This window comes from Balaenoptera musculus, chromosome 8, assembly GCF_009873245.2.
Source record: "Balaenoptera musculus isolate JJ_BM4_2016_0621 chromosome 8, mBalMus1.pri.v3, whole genome shotgun sequence".
NCBI classification, from domain to species: Eukaryota; Metazoa; Chordata; class Mammalia; order Artiodactyla; family Balaenopteridae; genus Balaenoptera; species Balaenoptera musculus.
This window is the reverse complement of record NC_045792.1, coordinates 98374092-98382812: the sequence shown is the minus strand read 5'-3', so window position 1 is coordinate 98382812 and position 8721 is coordinate 98374092. Positions and strand designations below refer to the sequence as shown.

The window sequence follows — 8721 nt, the reverse complement described above, 5'->3', positions numbered from 1 at the left end:
TGGAATGAAATGTACTCCAGTCTGAAGCTAAACGCCAACCCCAATGGTTTTTGCTTTAGGCAGGACGAGATTTGCGTTATTCTTACCAGTTATCCATGCTGGTCCTATGATCCATACCAGTCATTCCTCCTGATAATTTCAGTGTTTGGGATGAGCATTTTTGTTCGTTTACAGATTTTGTTCTGGAAAGGACACTGAAAACAAACTTCCAAGGAACAGGTCTTGCTAACTCTGCTGCAGTCCCTCTGGCTTCTTTAGATTCTACAAACTTCTTTGACCACTTGAGGCCTTACCATAACTCTTCATGTCGTTTGGGACAATCTTTCCCATGCTACCTCTATTCATCCTTTATGTATTGGCTGAGGTGTTAATTCTCCTGAGAAAAGCATTCTGACCAATCAATTCAAAGTAGATTTTTACTGTTCACTCTCATATGGGCAGCTTGTTCTATTTTTAATTTTATATCCTTATTTGTGAGTTTGTTTCATTTTTGTCTTCTCCAGTATAAACTTAAGCACATGAGACTAAGAACCATGTTTGTTTTGCATGGATATATACACCCAGGGCCAGGACTATGGCTAAACTCATTTGGGATCAATAAGTAGTTGAATGAATGAATAATTCTTATCAATGCTACAAATATTTCAAATGAATTAAGGGATGCAATAATTTCTATGATCCATTTGACTTAAAGACAACCCTCTGTCCCTATCCCCCCATGTTTATGTCAATATGGGGCCCTAGAGGTAATGATATAACTTGATTTTAACATTATCAAAGAGAATAAATACAAGTTATGTTAATACACTCATGGTCTCCCTCAACAAGCAGAGCTGGATTCCTATAGACACATTCATTGCTTGTTCTCCAGTAGTGTGAGATAAGGACCTGTTGTTCCTCTCATGGGGGCTTTGTTCCTTGGGAGTTCCATGGGTGTGTAACCCTTTCACTCTTCAAGTTCCCATATGACTCCATTGGGCCTTATATTACAGGTAACAGACCAAATACCAGAGCCCCTTGACCATTCATTCATTCAACTGATTGGCAATGGTGTCTGTTATCTACGATGGCCTTCTCCCAAACTGAGATTTACTGAGCGCCTGCACTAATGACCATGGCAAATACTTGCAAATAATCATGACTTTGATTGTGATTATGATTATGGCCCTTTTTCAGGACATTGCAGGGATTCTCTTACTTTCTCATGACAGCAGTAGTCTTTAGGGAGGATGTTGTTTGGGGCTACCTTTCTAATACTTCCATTTTATAGATGAAGATACAGTGACTTAAAGCAATTTAGTGACTTATCTGAGAAGGGAGATCAGCAGCTCTTACCATGCAATTCATGTTAGCTACTTCCCTGGCATTAAGTATTTTTTTTCTCAATCTCTCCTTGCCTTGGAGAACTTTTCCCTTTGATCAAACACTAAGAACATCTCAGTAGAATGTTTCTTATCTTTTACGGACTGAATTTCTGTTTTGAGACTCATGTGAAAGCGCTGAATTTGCCTGTTCATTGTTCAGGGAGCCAGGTAAGCCTCTGATCAAATCTACAATCTGTATAAATTTTCAGGGACAGAGGTAACCAGGAAAATACATCAAGGCACCCATTTCCCCCTTGATTTATTCATAACTGAATACTGAACATCTTGAATGTTACTATGTGTCTGTGGTTTTTAACAAGAGACTGTATCACAAACACCATGGAAATTCTTAAGGAGAATATGTATTTATCTTATAAAAAAATAAAAGGAACAAGAGGGTCTTGAGTCCCTGCTTTGACATGCATGAACTTGTAGAACTTGGACAAATTGTTAAACCCTTCTCACTTTTAGTTTCCTCTTTTGGAGTATGGTAATATTAGCTACATCGGCTAATCCCAAGGTCTTTGAGAGTATCAAATTGGATCTCAATTTGAAATTTTCTTATAATCTGGAGAGCACATAACAACATTATTGAAAAAGAGTAGGAATAGAGAGAGATAAATGAGAAGGACCCAGGCTAATAGACCAATTATAAAAATGCACTGAAAGAAGAGGTGTAAAAATCACACCAGAAGGAACAATTTATGGGAATGAGGGGACCTGGACTCCAGTTATTATTCTGAAGCTTTGCTGGCATTAGGCACCCAGAATGATTAACTGTTAGATGTACTGACTGGTGAACTATAGTGTAAATGAGACCATTCTACCATCACACTGGCTTGAGGGACAAAAATAATGCTCTCTGCTTGGGAGTAAAGAATAAGAATATCCTACAACAATGATCATTTTATATATCTCCCTTGATCTTCTACACTTCCTGAACAGGGATTATGTTTTTTATATTATTGTAGACCTTAGAAAAGCACACAACCCGATATACTGTGAGCACTTACTTAGTACTTGGAGAGAGAATGAATGTTGGATGAATTACTGCACAAATTCCAGCACTTTATGTGGTTTATTAATTGGTGTTACTCAAAACTTATGTAACTGTAGAAGTATTTTTTCTTCTTCTTTTGGAGAGAGGGGAGAGGAATTTGATTGTAAACATGTGTGGATACAGTTCTTGTCACTCAGCTTGGATTCAGAGAGATAGTGTATTAGCCAAATTCCCACTAGCTAATCCTGTGTTTGATTCCAAAGATCAAACTTATTTCCCCACATTGCTTCTGAATGATGGACTCAATAAAATAGTCATTCATGAAGAGGCCAATATAATGAGTAACTTTTTTTGCCCAGAGCTGTGGTAGAGAGTTTAGTTTATATATAAAATATTAAGGGAATGTTGCTTAGTGTTCAAGAACTCAGGCTTTGATTCAAAATGGCATGACTTCAAATACCAGCTCTGTTACTTGCTAGTTTTATGGACTTCAGGGTGTAACTCCTTGTCAGTAAGCTTCAGTTTCTTTATATGTGAAATGAGGATAATATGTCACATGGTTGGGTGATAAATCAATGGAGGTATAGTATGCATGGTGTAACATAGTGCCCTGAAAATAGAAAGTGCTCAGTAGTTTCTAGCTATTATAGTTTAATTCATTATTTATGTTTTTTGTCTATTTATACAGTATTGAAGCTCTATATGGGGGATGAAGCTTAAACTAAGATAAAACAAATTATTATGAGTAACAAAGTGATCAGTGGTGCTCTATAGGTTATAATGGAAAAGCAGTGTCTAAAGAGGAAGAATTTTTGAAGACTTCATGAAAGCTTTGAAACTCATGTTATTCTCTGAAGAATAAATTTGAATTGTACTGAGGGCACAGAATGTCTTGTGCACTTTTTAAAAAAGATTTTTATTGGAGTTGATTTGCTTTACAATGTTGTGTTAGTTTCTACTTTGCAGCAAAGTGAATCAGTTATATATATACATATATCCATCATTTTTTTTTTTTTTTTTTAGATTTTCTTCCCATTTAGGTCACCACAGAGCTTGTGCACTTTTTAATTTTGTCCTGAACACCCAATATGTGGTGGTCTAATCCATAAAAATCTTTTCAAAAAGTTTGCTAAAAGGTCACTACATGATTCAAAGACCTTTTATAATTCTTATTTTTATCAGTAGGTTAATTTTATCACAAGAATGTTCCTGAAACTAGTTTTTTCTCCCCCGTAGGAAAATGCTGGATTAAGACTCACTCCTTCACGTTGTTGAGAAGATGGTAAAAAATAAAATGAAATGCTTTCAGTACATTACCCCCCCAGACTTAGGGACATCTAAGATGTGTATTGATTAAGGTAAGTAGGAACCAAGAGGGTGTCTTCTCTGGATAATAATGCCTCCCTACCCCCAAAAGCAGGAGTAAAGAGGGAGTGGGAAACTGCAGGCTTCTGTCAACACCTTCACCCTCCTTTCCACCCCACAACCTCATAGCCTGGTTGTCACCCTCTACCTTGAGACCTGAGGACTAATCTCATGATTCTCTTTATCACTGTATCACTTACCATGAAGCTGAGGAATCTCAGGTCAGCTCTCAACCCCTGTTAAATCATGTCCACATCCCTTTATATCCCCTTTTCTAAGCCCAGCAGCCACTCCTGCCCAACTCGTGATCATTCCACCGTGCCCTCTGGAATTATAGTCAGTTGTCAACATAACCCAATATACACTTAACCTCTCCTCTGAAAGGTCCCTTTACCTACTTGGTCCAACTGAAATCTGTGTCCTGGGACAGTGCTTCCCTTGCAGCCATCTCAGTGGTGGCAGTTTTCTCTTCCACTTTCCTCTTAATGCTGTATTGTTCCATGTTCTTGAGTTTGTAACATTATCATACTCTGACTTTTTTTTCTCCAAACTTTCTCCTTTATTGGTCTTATTTAGTTTTGTGTATTTAATATGATATGTAAATGCTAAACCATTAGAAAATTGCCAATACAGTTTGAATTAATAAAATCTGATGCAACCGGTCCAATTGTTTATGCAACCCTTCTAAATTAGATGGCTAAAAGGAATCTAAAACTCAGCATGACTAATCTGAAATCGTCTTTCTTGTTCTTTCTCAAACATCTGCTTCTTCTAAACCATTTCATTTGTTACTGTACAAAAAATGGAGTCATCATTGTTCCCTCTTTCTCTAATGCCCTACATTCAATATAGCAGGAAATCCAGCAAGCCCTACTTTTGAACTGGGTAATTTCTCCAGAACTGGGTAATTTCTCATTACCTCTCTCACGTCCACCTTGGTTCAAGCCATCATTATCTGTTGATAGATTAATAAGATTAATGCAAAGGCAAATGAAATGGGTGAAATCATAACATCCCAGATTTCATTCTGACATGGAAGCTTTCCTTAACCTCACCTACATTTTGGATCCCTAGATAGAGCCTGCACAATCTCTAACTATTAGAATATCTATATTTTTGAATTCTTGTTTAGTGCCAGGCTATATTGTTATATCTATTTTACATATGGGGAAACTGAGGCTCAGACATCTTAGTTAACATGGAAGAAGACTCAGAAAGTAAATGGATTCTTACTTGGTATAGCTGGACTGGCCACTATCTGAGTAGAAGAGGAATATTGTGTGAAAAATTGGAGGAAGGCATAGATGGAATATGAGGGTGGAAGAAATTTGGGGCAGAAGCAAAGGGAATGAGTGAAGATATAGGATGTTTGATTTCAGAGTTATCTGGAATTCTTCTATCACAACATCCACTCTTCTAATCAATACATGGACCAATAACTGTCCTAATCATAATGTGTAAAAGCCTATGATGCCAGTTTGCTTTATCACTCCAGTTTGATAATGAGTTCAAGGGAAAACTGATGGCCAAGTGATACTGAGCAATACCCAAAGTCGGCCATCTAGTACGTAGTGGAGCTAGAACTTGCATCCAAATGTCCTTAGTCTGGATGTACACTTTTAATTTTATTGTCTGGATGCCTTTACTCCTTGTACAGGAGTTTCTACAGTATCCCACTCTGTGGGAATTACACATTCTATGTGTCCTATTATCCTATGAGAGTACTGAAGGCTAGAACATGATGTATTAAACTATGTTTTAGTAGAATATAATGCTGCTCTTGAGACAATAGTGGTAACTGAAATGAAATGAATTCAATTACAGTAACCTATTTTATTGCACGCATATTCTGTGTCAATGTTTGAAAATCTGAATTGGGAGGCCAACATATATCATTTAGTAACAAATCCTGTGATTTTATGCATAAGTTACTTTCCATCTCTGAACTTTAATTTGATCATTTATTAGGGTAGAAGATTGCATTATATTATCTTCAAAATCCTTTAAGCGAGGACATTCTATGTTTTTCCCAATATTTAAAAATTACCTTTTGTTGTTATGTCCATCTTAAATTCAGAGAATTCTGACATAAGGCATACCTTGGGCATGATAGTTCTAAACCCAGTTACTACCCGGATCCTCTTTTCTCATTGCTACAGGTCATTCACATATTGCACAAATGACCCCCATGGAGAACAGTACAAAGGTGACTGGATTCATTTTTGTTGGGATAACTGATGCCCCAGAACTGCAGATGCCCCTCTTTCTAGTGTTCACTCTCATCTACCTCATCACTCTGGTTGGGAACTTGGGGGTGATCACGTTGACCCAGCTGGACCCTCGTCTCCACACTCCCATGTTCTTCTTCCTCAGTCACCTCTCTCTGGTGGACTTTGGTTACTCCACAGCTGTCACTCCCAAAGTGGTGGCCAGATTCCTCATAGGAGACAAGGTCATTTCCTACAATGCATATGCTGCTCAGTTTTTCTTTTTTACAGTCTTTCTCATTGTGGAAACATTTCTCTTGGCCTCAGTGGCCTATGACCGTCATGCAGCAGTATGTAAACCACTACATTACACCAACGTCATGACAACAAGGGTGTGTGCATGGATGGTCATTTGTTCCTATGTCCTTGGATTTCTGGAGGCCTCTATGCACACTTGGAACATATTCAGTCTCTCTTTCTGCAGATCCAATGTGATTGATCACTTTTCTGTGATGGTACTCCTGTCCTGGCTCTCTCATGCTCAGACAACAACAGAAGTGAGATGGTGTTTTTTGCTTTGGTGGGCTTCAATATCATGTTTTCTGTCCTGGTCATGTTGATCCCTTACGTGTTTATGTTTGTCCCCATTCTGAGGATGCACTCATCTGAAGGACATCAGAAGGCCTTTTCCACCTGTGCTTCTCACCTCACTGCCGTGCCCATCTTCTATGGGACAGGTGCCTTCATGTACTTACAGCTCAGCTCCCGCCATTCCACGGACACAGACAAAATGGCAACTGTGTTCTATGCTATAGTCGTTCCTATGCTGAATCCACCTGAGGAACACAGAGGTAAAGATTGCCTTTAAAAAGGCTAGAGGGAAGGCAAAGTCTTCTATAAGATTCATATTTTAATTATATAGAAACAACTATGTAACAAACAGGTCAGATCAAGCTAGGGAAAATATTGACTTGCTAGGCCAACAATTTTGTAAATTTTTAATGTACTTTCTCAAGTTATTTATTAAGTCTATGACAGAAGTGGCTTACAAATACGATATATCAGGAATAGTAGCTTAAGAAGTATCAAACTTGAGCATAGAAGTCTTATTATAAAATTTCTTCTTAATTACATTTCATTATTTCACGTGATCATCCCCACTCTCATTTCACGCAAAGTATATTTAAGTACATGCCCGAAGAAACATCATTTATGCAAACCACATGTAATTCACACATCCATGAGTGGACAGAAAAATGAGCCCAAACGTAAGTGGGATTAGTCTACTTTTATTAGTATAATTTAAAACAATGATTTTGGTGTCTGATAATACATTCGTTTTGGGTTTTTTTTTAAACATCTTTATTGGAGTATAATTGCTTTACATTGTTGTGTTAGTTTCCGCTATATAACAAAGTGAATAAGCTATACGTATACATATATCCCCATAGCCCCTCCATCTTGCGTCTCCCTCCCACCATCCCTATTCCACCCCTCTAGGTGGTCACAAAGCACCCAGCTGATCTCCCTGTGCTATGCGGCTGATTCCCACTAGCTATCTATTTTACATTTGGTAGTGTATATATGTCCATGCCACTCTCTCACTTCATCCCAGCTTACCCTACCCCCTCCCCGTGTCCTCAAGTCCATTCTCTATGTCTGCGTCTTTATTCCTGTCCTGCCCCTAGGTTCTTCAGAACCTTTTTTTTTTAGATTCCATATATATGTGTTAGCATATGGTATTTGTTTTTCTGTTTCTGACTTACTTCACTCTGGACAGAAATGGACAGAGTCTAGGTCCATCCACCTCACTAGAAATAACTCAATTTTGTTTCTTTTTATGGCTGAGTAATATTCCATTATATATATGTGCCACATCTTCTTTATCCATTCCTCTGTCGATGGACACTTAGGTTGCTTCCATGTCCTAGCTATTGTAAAGAGTGCTGCAATCAATATCGTGGTATGTGTCTCTTTTTGAATTATGGTTTTCTCAGGGTATATGCCCAGTAGTGGCATTGCTGGGTCACATGGTAGTTTTATTTTTAGTTTAATAAGGAACCTCCATACTGTTCTCCATAGTGGCTGTATCAATTTACATTCCCACCAACAGTGCCAGAGGGTTACCTTTTCTCCACACCCTATCTAGCATTTATTGTTTGTAGATTTTTTGATGGTGGCCATTCTGACCGGTGTGAGGTAATACCTCATTGTAGTTTTGATTTGCATTTCTCTAATGATTAGTGATGCTGAACATCCTTTTATGTGTTTGTTGGCAATCTGTACATCTTCATTGGAGAAATGTCTATTTCGGTCTTCTGCCCATTTTTGCATTGGGTTTTTTGTTTTTTTGATATTGAGCTGCATGAGCTGCTTGTATATTGTGGAGATTAATCCTTCGTCAGTTGCTTCATTTGCAAATATTTTCTTCCATTCTGAAGGTTGTTTTTTCATCTTGTTTATGGTTTCCTTTGCTGTGCAAAAGCTTTTAAGTTTCATTAGGTCCCATTTGTTTATTTTTGTTTTTATTTCCATTTCTCTAGGAGGTGGGTCAAAAAGGATCTTGCTGTGATTTATGTCATAGAGTGTTCTGCCTATGTTTTCCTCTAAGAGTTTGATGGTGTCTGGCCTTACATATAGGTCTTTAATCCATTTTGAGTTTATTTTTGTGTATGGTGTTAGGTAGTGCTCTAATTTCATCCCTTTATATGTAGCTGTCCAGTTTTCCCAGCACCACTTATTGAAGAGGCTATCTTTTCGCCACTGTATATTCTTTCCTCCTTTA

At 37.9% G+C, this 8721-nt stretch overlaps 1 pseudogene; it reads left to right on the top strand.

Annotated features, from left to right (window-relative positions):
• Window positions 1-5908: 5908 nt before the first annotated feature.
• LOC118899719 lies at window positions 5909-6850 on the top strand (annotated as a pseudogene).
• Window positions 6851-8721: the final 1871 nt, after the last annotated feature.